This window comes from Oculina patagonica, chromosome 11 (assembly GCF_052425735.1).
Source record: "Oculina patagonica isolate OP01 chromosome 11, crgOcupat, whole genome shotgun sequence".
NCBI classification, from domain to species: Eukaryota; Metazoa; Cnidaria; class Anthozoa; order Scleractinia; family Oculinidae; genus Oculina; species Oculina patagonica.
Genome location: NC_135768.1, coordinates 8,279,883 through 8,293,476, shown reverse-complemented (window position 1 = coordinate 8,293,476; position 13,594 = coordinate 8,279,883). Strand labels below are relative to the sequence as shown.

General features: G+C 38.6%; 1 protein-coding gene across 2 annotated transcripts in view; it reads left to right on the top strand.

The window, feature by feature from the left end:
• LOC144631046 (uncharacterized) overlaps positions 1-13,594 on the top strand; it is a 66,060-nt gene that overhangs the window by 14,736 nt on the left and 37,730 nt on the right. The window contains exon 2 of one of the 2 annotated variants that reach the window (XR_013566661.1): positions 1,951-2,390. The exons of the other annotated variant lie outside the window; for it this stretch is intronic. The gene's annotated coding sequence lies outside the window, so the exon portion shown is untranslated. Of the gene's footprint in view, positions 1-1,950; positions 2,391-13,594 lie in introns of those variants that run through there. 2 annotated transcript variants of the gene reach the window in all.

Here is a 13,594-nt window from a genome sequence, read left to right as displayed (position 1 = left end):
CCTGTCCGGGGTCCTTGTGTTGTGTTCTTTTGCAATAAATTTTACTCTCACATTGCGTCTCTCCACCCAGGTGTATCAACGGTACCCGGGGGGAGTAGAAATACTCCTACTCGCTTAATGCTATGGAAATCAGTATATGCTCCAGCGGGATGGGCCACTTGGCAGACCTTTTTATATACACTCAAAAAATTTTGTAACACAAATTTCCTTCCGAAAATAAGCTCTCGCCTTGTAATTCCCCCACTCCCTGATAGGGAACTTGTGTAATTATGCACCTAATTGGAAAGAATTTGTCCTTAAAAAAAGTTTAAACCACAAAACGATACGACCTCTTAATTCGGAATTGTAGAATACTGAATTAGTGTGTACATAAAAGTCTTAATCATTTCCTTGTGGCATCAAAGATCACAGGTCATTGTTGATTTGAAAAAACACTTTTAAAAATACATTTACAAGGTCACTAAGAACACAGTTCTCGATTTTCCTAGAAATCCCTTTTTCGTATCTCTTTTAATTGTTTTGCACTTTTATCTGTCAACTTTCCCTCATTCAGGCGTATGTGTTGTAGGTCAAATTGGTTTTCAGGCTAAATCTGTTTCCAACCAATCTCGCCGAGAAAAGACGAGCACGAAAATCATTGTTGATCTATTTTCAAATGAGAACTTTTTTTTCGAAAGCTTGTCCATTTATTATTTCTCCTTAAAGCATCATTACATTGTAATATGTGCAGGTATTGAGAACAAGCAAGTTCATCAATAAAAGATACTGCCTTGATGTAGATTCAAATTCTCAGAACGTCTTTTAAACAAATGTAAGGCTGTCAGTAAGGAGAGTTAGTATTTCTATCTAGGGATTGAAAAGTAAACACTTACATCATCCTGGTATTTTCCAGAGGGTCCAGCTCTTTTCGAGTCCTCCTCTAAAGAATCCTGACATAGCTGTAGTTGTTAAAAATATTAAGAAAGAAACAAATGAACTGAGGTTTTTTTTTAATTCGCGTGGAATTTCTTTGAAAATGGATACTGGAATAGAAAATTGAACACATTATTGTAGCATGCAATGTCCAATGAAGATATACATGTAGACCTGATGGTTAATTTGAAGAGCAGAGACTGATCAGGAATAACATTATTGATTGAACCATTAATAAGCTCTCGCCTTGTAATTCCCCCACTCCCTGATAGGGAACTTGTGTAATTATGCACCTAATTGGAAAGAATTTGTCCTTAAAAAAAAGTTTAAACCACAAAACGATACGACCTCTTAATTCGGAATTGTAGAATACTGAATTAGTGTGTACATAAAAGTCTTAATCATTTCCTTGTGGCATCAAAGATCACAGGTCATTGTTGATTTGAAAAAACACTTTTAAAAATACATTTACAAGGTCACTAAGAACACAGTTCTCGATTTTCCTAGAAATCCCTTTTTCGTATCTCTTTTAATTGTTTTGCACTTTTATCTGTCAACTTTCCCTCATTCAGGCGTATGTGTTGTAGGTCAAATTGGTTTTCAGGCTAAATCTGTTTCCAACCTACTTTAATCTGTTTCAACCAGAAGATAGCACTTTTTTAATCACTTAAATCAATTTGAATTTATTTATTGGGATTTCTTTTTAATGAATTCAAATATTGTTGTTCTATGTCATTGCAAAGGTGTTATCTTCAGGTTAAAACAGAGTAACCTAAGTTGGGAACAAATTTACCCTGAAAACTTATTGGCCTGCAACATATACACGAAGCAAGGGATATATTATATCAGAGCGAAGGCATTTTGAAACACTTATTACTTGAATAACTTTATTTACAAATTTAAATTTACAGTTTGTCTTGTACAGCACCCTAGAGTAACACCACCTCCTAAAACATCAAATCCATAAAAAAATACATTAAAACAAATTCAAGAATCATTTTAGGGAACCACATTGATGTAAAGACTTTTAAATGCTAGTCACACCAGGTCGATGCGAAAAATAAACCAAGGACCTCAGTTGGCGCATTTGTTTTCTGGAGGAAATAGACCCGACCTGGTCGCAAGTCGCCACCCCAGGGGTGAGGAGAATGGGGAGAGGTGCGACAGGCGTTCCCATTCTCCACATGACTCAGGTAAGTTTGTTGTCGCCCCAGTGCCTTGTGATGCTTCAGTGAGTCTCCCAAGTGGAGCAGGGGAAAAAAATAAATCAGTGAGCGAAGGGAGCTGAGCGTAGCCTGGGGGAGAAAGGAACAGGCAACGCTCAGCTTGCTTCGCTCACCGGTTTATTTTTTCGCCCTGCTCCACTTGGAAGCATGTTCGCAGGCTACAGTAAGTCTGACCAGACTGGCTGAATCTCGCCGAGAAAAGACGAGCACGAAAATCATTGTTGATCTATTTTCAAATGAGAACTTTTTTTTCGAAAGCTTGTCCATTTATTATTTCTCCTTAAAGCATCATTACATTGTAATATGTGCAGGTATTGAGAACAAGCAAGTTCATCAATAAAAGATACTGCCTTGATGTAGATTCAAATTCTCAGAACGTCTTTTAAACAAATGTAAGGCTGTCAGTAAGGAGAGTTAGTATTTCTATCTAGGGATTGAAAAGTAAACACTTACATCATCCTGGTATTTTCCAGAGGGTCCAGCTCTTTTCGAGTCCTCCTCTAAAGAATCCTGACATAGCTGTAGTTGTTAAAAATATTAAGAAAGAAACAAATGAACTGAGGTTTTTTTTTAATTCGCGTGGAATTTCTTTGAAAATGGATACTGGAATAGAAAATTGAACACATTATTGTAGCATGCAATGTCCAATGAAGATATACATGTAGACCTGATGGTTAATTTGAAGAGCAGAGACTGATCAGGAATAACATTATTGATTGAACCATTAATAGAAACTGTATCCTCTGTACAGAAATTCAATTAGGGAAGCAGGCAAGCAATAAGTAGATCGTTCTACTTTCATCTTTCTTTAGTACAGCTGTATTGATCGATTTTCAGTCGTAGTGTTTACGGTGACATACAAGTTGCTCAAAGTTGAAAGGTATCGTCACTCAAAAATCCGATTGAGCCACCTTAAAATTCCATGACTTTCTAAGTCGTTTACCTGCAATACATAAATCTCAAATCGTAAATACTGAATAACCGATGTGGTGGTGGCAGAGGAGCATCGCAACGGTTTCGTAGACGTAACAGGTTCGAATCCCATTGAAGCCCTGAATGATTTCAGGCTTTTTTAATTTCCTGTTACTGAAATTGGAAAATTCACTGCGAAGATCGTTTCTCGCCTACTTAGTATTGGTAATGGTGGTGATAGTGGTAGCGGTATTGGCCTACAGGGGTGGTGGCAGTATTGGTGGTGATTGGTAGTGCCCACATTTTTCAAGTTCCCCTTACAATACCAAAACAGAAGCAAATACAATAGCCCATTTCCGAGTTCTCGCATTTTAGAGATCTGGTGCCGAAATCGACTCATGAGATCGAGGCTAAGTGCATTGCATCCCATCAAACATGGAGGCTTCGAGTGAAAAAACAACATGCAGTGAAGATTTCTCGAAATTAATGGTCGATGAATTGAAAAATTATTTGCGAGAGAGAGGTATACAATTATGCGATGGTAGTGTTTGTCTTTTTGCGTCCTGTGTAGTATTTAGGTCGATTCAGATTCGATTTACTGGGGTTTTAATTTAACTTTTACCTTCTCCATTGTAGCTCTATACATACCTGAACAGTAGAGTAGAGGGCCAAAGAAAAATCTTTGGACCAAGAAAATCGACTGTACGTTTTCAAGGGTAAGACGATAACTAAGAATTGTGTCGACAGGTTGTTTGTATGCAGCATGGAAAGTTAACGGTTAGTTCAATTTTAACAGACCATGTCTTTTTCGTTTAGCTTGACGTCAACGCACTGTAATTGCAGCTAACATAGGAATCACAATGCCAAAAGTGGATTAAAGAATACCCGGCATTCTAAGGACAAGATCGCTTCAAAAAAAAAGCATACCCTATCCTACGGTACATGCCTACATAACCCATATATGGTGTATCGCCTCCACTCTCTGGGGTGACGTATGTGCATAATAAAGAGTCATTGTATTGGAATCAATGTCCATCGGTCCGGCATACAGCATACATGATAATTATTATTTTTAGAATATCAAAATTTTCTTTTGGTTTTAGCTCGTCTAGGTTCTCATCGATTCCCAAGCAGAAAGGAAGAGAAAGCAGCTTCGATTTACAACTACCATCCAGTTTATACCGGTGACGTCATCACAATGCTGCAGTGCTATTTCTGGTGATGTTGAACATCATAACCGAGACAAAAACAATGAAGCAAGTTACATTTCGTGACGAGGAACAAATAAGCCCAAGGTGGTTACCAGTACAGCCGGGTGCATGTTTTCATGGCTTTCTTCGAAAAAACAGTTTGCTCACTAGTAGAGCCTTTCTCGAATGCAGGAATGTGAGGAATTTCAACAAACAATAAATACAAAACTTTTACCATGTTGTTCTTTATTGCATTCAGATAATCGCAATCATTATATTGTATTCCCCATGGCAGTTCCACTCAGGGAATTCACCAATAATAAGCAATGTACAGTAGGTTTGTGCGGCGACAAAGGGTCTAGATTTTGGCCTTTTGGGTCTGAAGAAGGGTATGGTTTGTGCACTCTGGTCGGCAATCAGATGTAATTCTTTGAAGGACCTTTTTTATGGTTATAATTGGTCTATTTTGCGCTCAGATAATTTAATCACGCGTTGCTTTTAAGGGGAATTCAAAACGTTTAACAAAAGCTCTAAAGATAACACCACCGCTTATTATCTTCCAAAATGATTCAAATCCTCTAATTTCCCTTAAACATGCTCTCGACAATCCTTGGCAAAACTGTTGAGTCACTTTTTCCTAATGATTATATTTAAGGTCATAAAAGGTACGTCCCCCTTTCTTTGCCCCTCAATTTCTTCCCTCTTTTCACTGTTGTTTTCAATTAATAATCACGCCTCGAGTGTAAGAGCACCATTCTAAAACACTGAGCGGGAAGGAGGGAGAAACGACAAGCTGTGCATGCTTTTAGAAATGGCATTAAAAAAAGTATTATTTGCACTAAACTGGCGTTTCTCTCAACTAGATTGTCCAGGATTGTAGCTGATGTAATAAAGTAACCTGGCTACAACATACGAGAGTAAAGTAATAATCGTAAAATAATCACGCAGCTTACCCGGGAAGGTGATATTTTTCAAGATTTGTGACTGTGGTTTACTGCAAGAATAAATAGTAGTGGGAGGCGCGGTGGCCAAATGGTTAGCGCGCTCGACTCCGAGTCGAACGGCCCAGGTTTGAGACCTGGCCGGGGCGCTGTGTTGTGTTTTTGGGCAAGACACTTTACTCTCACAGTGCCTCTCTCCACCCAGGTGTATAAATGGGTACCGGCGAATTTACTGCTGGGGGGTAACCCTGCGATGGACTAGCATCCCATCCAGGGGAGAGTAGCAATTCTCCTAGTCGCTTAATGCTACGGAAACCGGGATAAGCTCCGGCTGTATGGGCCACTTGGCTTGGACACAGACATTACCTTTTACCTTTACCTCTTTTGTGAGTAGAAACTTCAGGCACAAGCTTTTTTTTGAACCAATCTGACATTGCATGTTTTATTAATGCTACATATGTACATCATCAGTTTAGTATTTTGGGGTCTGATTCACAAATGCCTCTTGACGGGGGAATAAAAATGTGCAAACAAGAGACATCTAAAACTGTGAACGAACAACAATCTGGTTCCAGCACAATGTGATGGCTTATCAGAATAACAGTGTTAGTATTGTTGTTTTAAAGAAAGTGTTGCCACTGTAAGTCGCCATTTACACAACAGAAACCAATCACAGGGGAGCAGGAATGGCGCAGTGGTGAGAGTGCTCGCCTTGATCATGATGTGTCCGGGCTTCATTCCCAGACATAAATATGGGTTGGGTGTGTTGGTTCTCGTCCTTACCCCAAGGGTTTCAGCCTAGTTTTGCGGTTTTTCTTCCTCCTGAAAAAAAAAACAGCATCTGCCAAACTGGATAGAGGAACCGCATAAAAACCAGCTAAGGCTGATGTGGCTTCCTCCTCTTGTATATCCAAGGGTTAATTGGCTAGAGCCGGGGAGGGGGAGAGAGAAAGTGGACACCTTTTCTTTGACGGCATAGCAGTGTCGTGAAATGGAACAAGTCTGTGTCAATCAAGCCGTTGCTAAGAAAGACGTCACCCAAAGTTTATTTTTCTCAGAAATATTTAAATATCAACGACTGTATGCATGTGAAATGCGAATAGTGTCGGTATATTGCGTTTGATGTTTCACGCCGCTGAGGTTTTTTGTTGCATTTTCAGCCAAATCTCTCACCTGATGTTTCACGTCACTGAGAATGTTTTGGCGGCGTAGAATAACAAACGAAAAATTTGTCACGGTTGACATTTAACAACCAAAAAATGGTGAATCATTTCAGAATCATTGGAGTTATTCTAATTAGTATAATTCGCAAGCCTTACTTTTGCCAGAGTGGTCACCGTTATCACTGCTTGTTGTTCTGATGTTCGGCAAACTTCAAAGGAGCAAACAAGATGCAAATGGCTATTGTGTTTTGTGCACGGGCAAAACCAAAACATGCAAACTAAACAATGAACTTTGTCAAGCTATTCACTATGCCCTTTCAAAGCAGAAAGAGCCAAGGTTTTACAAACATGTAGGACAAAAAGAGCTGAAGCTTTTTTACATTTCGCTATACTTTTCGTAAATAGTATTATGCGTAGTCATTTTTTGGTAGATTGTTAATTGAAAATAGTATACTTATCTTATTATATAGCCGCGAGTGTTTTACTGGAAAATAGACCACTCGTAAAATTCATACGAAACTGCATCCGGGACTGTAGTGGCGTATTTCCCATATCCTCACTAGTGAGGATATCGATGACGTCATTTCTCGCCTTTGCACGGTTGTTTGTGAAAGGCTGCCAGACGCCGGTTGGAAATGGCGAGCTATCGTTTCGTGAAGTTCCCTGAAGCCAAAATTAAACGTTTTACTGAGGAACAGCAAAATGCTACACGAAGAAAAAACTTCATATGACTTGAAATTATAAGAGCTTTTTGCTTGTGCAGACGAAGAGAGGGAAAATCAAGAAATTCCAGCTGCCGAACTGCAAGACTTCGCGATCAGAAATCAGAAAAGCGGTGAGTTTAAGCAGAAACAGATTTCAAAACGGCGAATTATATTATCAGTGACGGTGATAAAAGCTAATAAACGGTGACATTTACGTTTTAGATCTTTTAAAAGCTTCAGTTCGCGAAATTTTGCCTTTCAGATATGCAATTTGCTCAATTCTTATATTAGTTGTCGTTGTTTTTAACCGCGGGATGAATAAATATGTTTGAACTTTTAGTTTATGCATGTTTTTTGTCTATATAATAAAAAGAAAATTACACGGTGGTTTGAAGATATGAATTTTATTTCCTCGTGGTAAAAGCAACTGATTTTACTCATTCGCTGCGCTCATTCGTAAAATATTGGTTTACCACTCGAAAATAAAATTCATATCTTCGCGCCGCCGTGTAATATTCTCTATTTAGTATAATTTGCAGAGGTGAATTCAATTCTGATTGGTCGAGAAGCTCGGACTATGTCGCATTAGTATAATTTCCGGAGGTGAATTCAATTCTGATTGGTCGAGAAGCTCGGACTATGTCGCAATATTCACCGCGCTAGGCGGTGAATATTGCATCTGAGCAGGAGGGCATTTTGCGTGCGCATGCGTCGATATGGGCTAGTGCGCACGACAGAGAAGTTCTGCTATCGATTGTTTACATATTTTTCACAATTTATGGCCTAATTTTTAGCTCAAAATAAAAGGTGTTGTAAGTTTTATTTGCTGTATACGATACTAAGTGTCCTTGCTTTATCTTCTGACAACAACAAGCATACTTTGGTGTCGGCGTGCCGTTTATCTGATCGACTTTGGCTATGTGTATTAAACATTGCGCGTGGACAAAATGGCGACCGAATGTCGAGAACCTAAATACCTTGCCCATGTTTTTAATAGCCGGGAGATCTAAACGGACAAAGCGCTACGGCTACTTAGTACTAAAATATAAAACAGCAGTTTTAACTATACGATGTTATAATCAAGTATCCCGGGTTTGAGCGAGTGGTCATGATTTTGTTCAGATTTTTCATAAAACTGCAATTTCATCGTTCTCACGATGCGAAAATCTCAAAATCTAACCTTGATCTCCAGCGTCTACCGATGATATATGGAGCCTGAAGTACTTGAACTATCGTCTAATGCTGCGAAGGTAGCGTTAAAAAATGGTCCATTGTGGTAATTTTTAGCTTTCTTCAACGTACGTTCTCGCTGGTTAATTCTAACAGAGAAACTATCGTTTGTGATTATTTCCTTAAACTTTAGCATTGGTCAAAATAACTTCACATTTCGATGTACCACAATTATTCCGTTGAACAAGAAAAGAATTACTGCGATCGGTCTTAATTTTAAAGTGTTATGGTAATTCTTTGCTGGTAGACTATTTGTTTACATTTTACTATGTTAATTAGTACATTTTTGGCTCCTTTATCAAAATCTAGCCTTGATCACCAGTCAAAAAATAGCATGAAACGAACAAGCGATATATATATTTTTCAGAAACGTTCTAATAACTGCAGCATAAAATGTCTTAAGAAATAATTTTTAACTATAAACAATGTTATTTTCAATTTTTCATTCAACGTTTATTTCTTTAAGATTGATGTTCGTTCTGTTGTAACGACTGTTTTACTTCTGTGTCGCCTAAATGTGATTTAAAGAACTGCAGTTCTTGTTCCAGGAAACCCTGTTTGCCAGTCGAGGGCAAGTTGGCTTTGCTTTAGAGTCATCAGTGAGCTGCATTATCATGTGCAGAACACCCAAACATGTCGTTCCCCTCAGGGAAAACCCTTTTCTTTGGTGGCCGTCCCTTTTGGGCAAAAAATCTCCCGACAAGCTTTAATATTGCTCGCACTCTGCCTGTATTACAGCAATTGATTTGATGTGAAGTTTTGATCCTAATATATCACACTCCAGCACACGAATAAATGTTTTCCTCTTTTTACGGCCTGTTTGATTTTTGTCGGTGAAGGCTTTTCTACCTGTCCCACATATTTTCCCATTATTTGCATCAACGATCCCGCAGCAGGCCAGAAAATCTGCTTTATAAGAGCCTTGCCACACACAAAACACTTTTTCTTAGCGAAATGTACGTCTATATTAAATTATGTGACGATAAACATTACAAAAAAACAAAGTTTGAATCTTCCGCGCCATTTTTACCGAATGGTAATGAAGGTGTAGTGATCATTCTTGAAGTGACGTGTTTCCCTCACTCGACCACTCGCTCACTCCATTCTGATATTAAACCGCAATTAATTCATGCATTTAACGGTGAACGTGCTGACAGAAAGGTTCTATAAAAACGCCATTCAATGCATGTTTAAACAAATTATTCTCCAACCTCGTTCCCAGGGTCTTTCTCTTTCAGGGAACTAAATTGAATTTTCACAAAACAAATCGAAAGAGGATCAGTTACACGTATCCTCTGGTGATAAAAGAGAATAGAATCCGCTCTACGAAGCCTCAGAGCATAGGACTCATAGGCTATCAATGACCCATTCACGTAAGAAAACATTCAAAGACGCGTTTTAGTAAACACAACATTCATGCACGTTTTTGTTTCGCGTCACATCATCTTCGTGTCACGTCATCCGTTCTTCATTTTTTTGAGTCGTGCAGAAACGCGCATCTTTCTCTCAAATTTTATTCGCTGCTCAAAATAACGCTATACGTACTGGCAGAAAAGTAAACATATTCACAAAAAAAATTTACTTAACGCTAAAAAGGATCAAAGGTTACACTTTAATATTTTTGTGATGAAATAGAATTCGCGCTACGAAGCCTGAGGGCACGAACTATCATGACGCAATTCCCATGGAAAAATAAAACATTCACAGGGAAATAAAGTGAGACTGTGTTACATTATTGAACGCTTATTTAAAGAAAAAAGCTATCAATGAATCTATCAATGACCCATTCACGCAAGAAAAAAATTAAAGGCAAATTAAGTGAGATTGTGACATTACTGAAAGCAGCTATGAACTACATATAGTTACGCTTAAATTGTTATAAAAAAAATTCTTACGCTCGCCATGCGACGTGTTTTAGTTAACACCACATCAACGGCACGTTTTTGTTTCGCGTCACGCCACCTCGTGTCACGTAATCCGTTTTTCATCTTTTTGAGTCGAGCAGATACACGAAGTGCTCGGGCGTATCTTTTCTCTCAAATTTTATCCGCTGCTCAAAAATAACGCTATACGTGCTGACAGAAAAGTAAACATATTCACAAAAACAAAAGGATCAAAGATAATACACTGACCGGTAAATATTTTAGTTGTGAAAACTGAATAGCGCTACGACGCCTGAGAGCACGAGTCATCAATGACGCAACTCACGTGGAAAAATAAAGCAAAGTGAGATTGCTTTAGTTTATTGGACACTTATTTAGAAAAAAATACGGAGGTCGGCACTTCATTCATCGAATTACCATGAGGTTGCTCGAAGAGCCTTTGATTATTCCCAAGATCACGCGGTCTTTGTACAGCGGTTGCACGCATGCGCCCGCAAAATGCCCTCCTGCTTTGCATCTGAAGGTTTGGCTACTAAGCCATGGCACCTTTGCCATCCAGGCTAGTGAACATGGCGGCATTTGCTGAATGAAAATTTCTCTCATTTAAAAGAAATCTTTCCAAGTCCTGGATATTTAAAACATTGGGAATTTTGCAAATTAACTACCAAGGCTTTTGGACCGAACATATTCTCAAGAGATGGTTTTCAAGGCTTTGAATTCATCGTAAACATGGTGGTTTTGGAGATCGCAGCGGCCATGTACTCAGTCAGATCGACTGGCAAAACATTATTTAGTTCTCTTCTCACTGGAGCTAGTAATTTCGAGAGGATTCACACAATTGCTCAGAAGTCACCATCGATTTAACAAAGGTACTAGATATCCATCTTTTTCGTACAGTGTTTGTTTTGTTCCGTTTTATTGCTAAAACTTGAGTGTAAATTATGATTTCAATCGATGAATTAAACTGGATTACACTATGTAAGCGAGCACTTGTGTTTGTTGTTTTCTTGTTTTCTATTGTTAATTATCTTGCATTTTTTGATATTCACCTCTGAAAATTATACTAAAACAATTATTCGCCTAAGGCTCAGTGATTATTGTTGAATAATCACTTCGCCTTCGGCGAATAATTGTTAAATATCCACCGCGCTAGGCGGTGAATATGGCATCTCAAGGTTTGGCTTCTAAGCCATGCCACGTTTGCCATCCAGGCCAGTGAACATGGCGGCATTTGCTGAATGAAGATTTCTCTCATTTAAAAGAAATCACTCAGCTCCAAGTCCTGGATATTTAAAACATTGGGAATTTTGCAAATTAACTGCTAAGGCTTTTGGACCGAAAATATTCTCAAGAGATGGTGTTCAAGGCATTAGAATTGATCGTAAACATGATGGTTTTGGAGATCGCACGCTGCCATGTACTCAGGCAGATCGACTGGCGAAACATTATTTAGTTCTCTTCTCACCGGAGCTAGTAATTTCAAGAGGATTCACAAAATTGCTCAGACGTCACCAACGATTAAACAAAGGTACCAGATATCTTTCTTTTTTTGTAGTGTTTGTTTTGTTCCGTTTTATTGCTAAACTTTGAGTGTAAATTACGATTTCAATCGATGAGTTAAACTGCATGGTTTACACCTATGCAAGCGAGCACTTGTGTTTGTTGTTTTCGTGTTTTCTATTGTTATTTTGCAGTTCTTGATATTCACCTCTGAAAATTATACTAAAACAATTACCCTTCGTCGAGGGGATTATTCAACAATAATCACTGAGCCTGAGGCGAATAATTGTTAAATATTTGATGTAAGAGTTACTCGCTAATTCAGTTTCTTTTTAACTGCAAAAGAGTATTAATAATCTATTATTATTAGCAAACATTCGATAGCTACTGTGCACACTCGGTTCCCCGGCATCGCTATGCCGCATTTTTGAGTCGTGTAACAAAGAAAGTCCCCCCCCCCCCCCCCCTTTGGCTAGAACGAATGTACAGTTGAGTGTTTGTTCAAACAGCACGAAAAGAGAGAGATGGTGCAAATTACAACTATAATAATAAAAAAAATGGGGCACACAGCCAACACCTAACTCGAACATTAAGTAGCTTTCAGTTGCGATTTGGTTTGCAGTTGGGTTCAGAGCATTAACAAGCGAACGGACAGAACTTCAAAGTCTCTAGAGGTTCCTTAGATCTAACACGGGACGATTGTAATTAAGTACAAGTTACATCTGTAGTTATCTTTCGTAGACAGATATAGCTGACATGGTACGTATAAATACCGCGCGAGTGGGACAGCTAAAATAATTTGTCGCAATGTACAAACTCGATAGATCCTTTATGTCTCTCTGATTGAGAACACGAAATCTGAAGTCTTTGAATAGCGCTTATTGCAGTTCCCAGCGGTTTGACACATAAACGAGGCGAAAGGGTCATTCTGCATTGTTTTAACCGATGTGTTGACCCTTTCACCTCGTTCGCATACCTTCTCAACAAAAGAATATATTATCGCAGGCTCAACTACAATAACAGCTATTCTAAATTGCCGTACTAAAAACTGATTTACATGTGAAAAGCGAATTGGCTTCAATCATAAAACTGAAAATTGTATTAAAGCGTCGGTCGCCCTTTCCGCTCGGTGCCAATAATTATTGGGACGCAATTGTCTCACACCTTTCGGTGTTTTCCGCAAAAAAAAAAAAAACAAATTGAAGAATTCTGCAACAGGGCTGCACTAAAGTTATTAATAACATATCGTTATTTACTAGTTGTACCTATCGGTAAGTGCCAACGAGCGAAATACTCATGTTTGTTCATAAGAACAGATACTGAATGGTTTTCGATAGAACTATATTTGTTTGAAATGACCAAAATATGGTAAATTGTATATTAGGTAATATGCGAAAAAAGTGCTATTTCTCTGGTGTTCATAAATGACACAGGTTTGATAGCCTGCGTAGCAGGCGCCGTAGTTTCCAGCGCGCGTATTCTCGCGATCGCGCACTCTTTTAAACGCACTAAAAAACGTACACAGATGTCTGCTACGCAGGCTACGGGTTTGACAGATATTTAACCCTTGACAAACCTGTTAATTTTTTCAACGTCAAAAATGTCACAAAATGTGGGCAATAAATGAGGTTTAATCACTGTTTTTTAATTACAATTAAGACGCGATGGTTAAAATGTTTCCGAACACAAAAGGGATAGTTGCATTTCAAGAAGTTCTCATAAATCAAATCCCAAAATCAAAACTGCTAAGACGCTTTACAGTAATCAGAGACAGTCATCCAGCATGGACGGGTCAGAAGGGGGCCCGTTTCTCGAAAGCCCCGAAAACTTAACTGGCCAGTAAAGCCATAGCAAAATCTCAAACCCTTTGATTAAAAAGCTGTTTAATTTCATGATATTTTTTATATGAACGGAGGTTTCCTTCATACAAAGT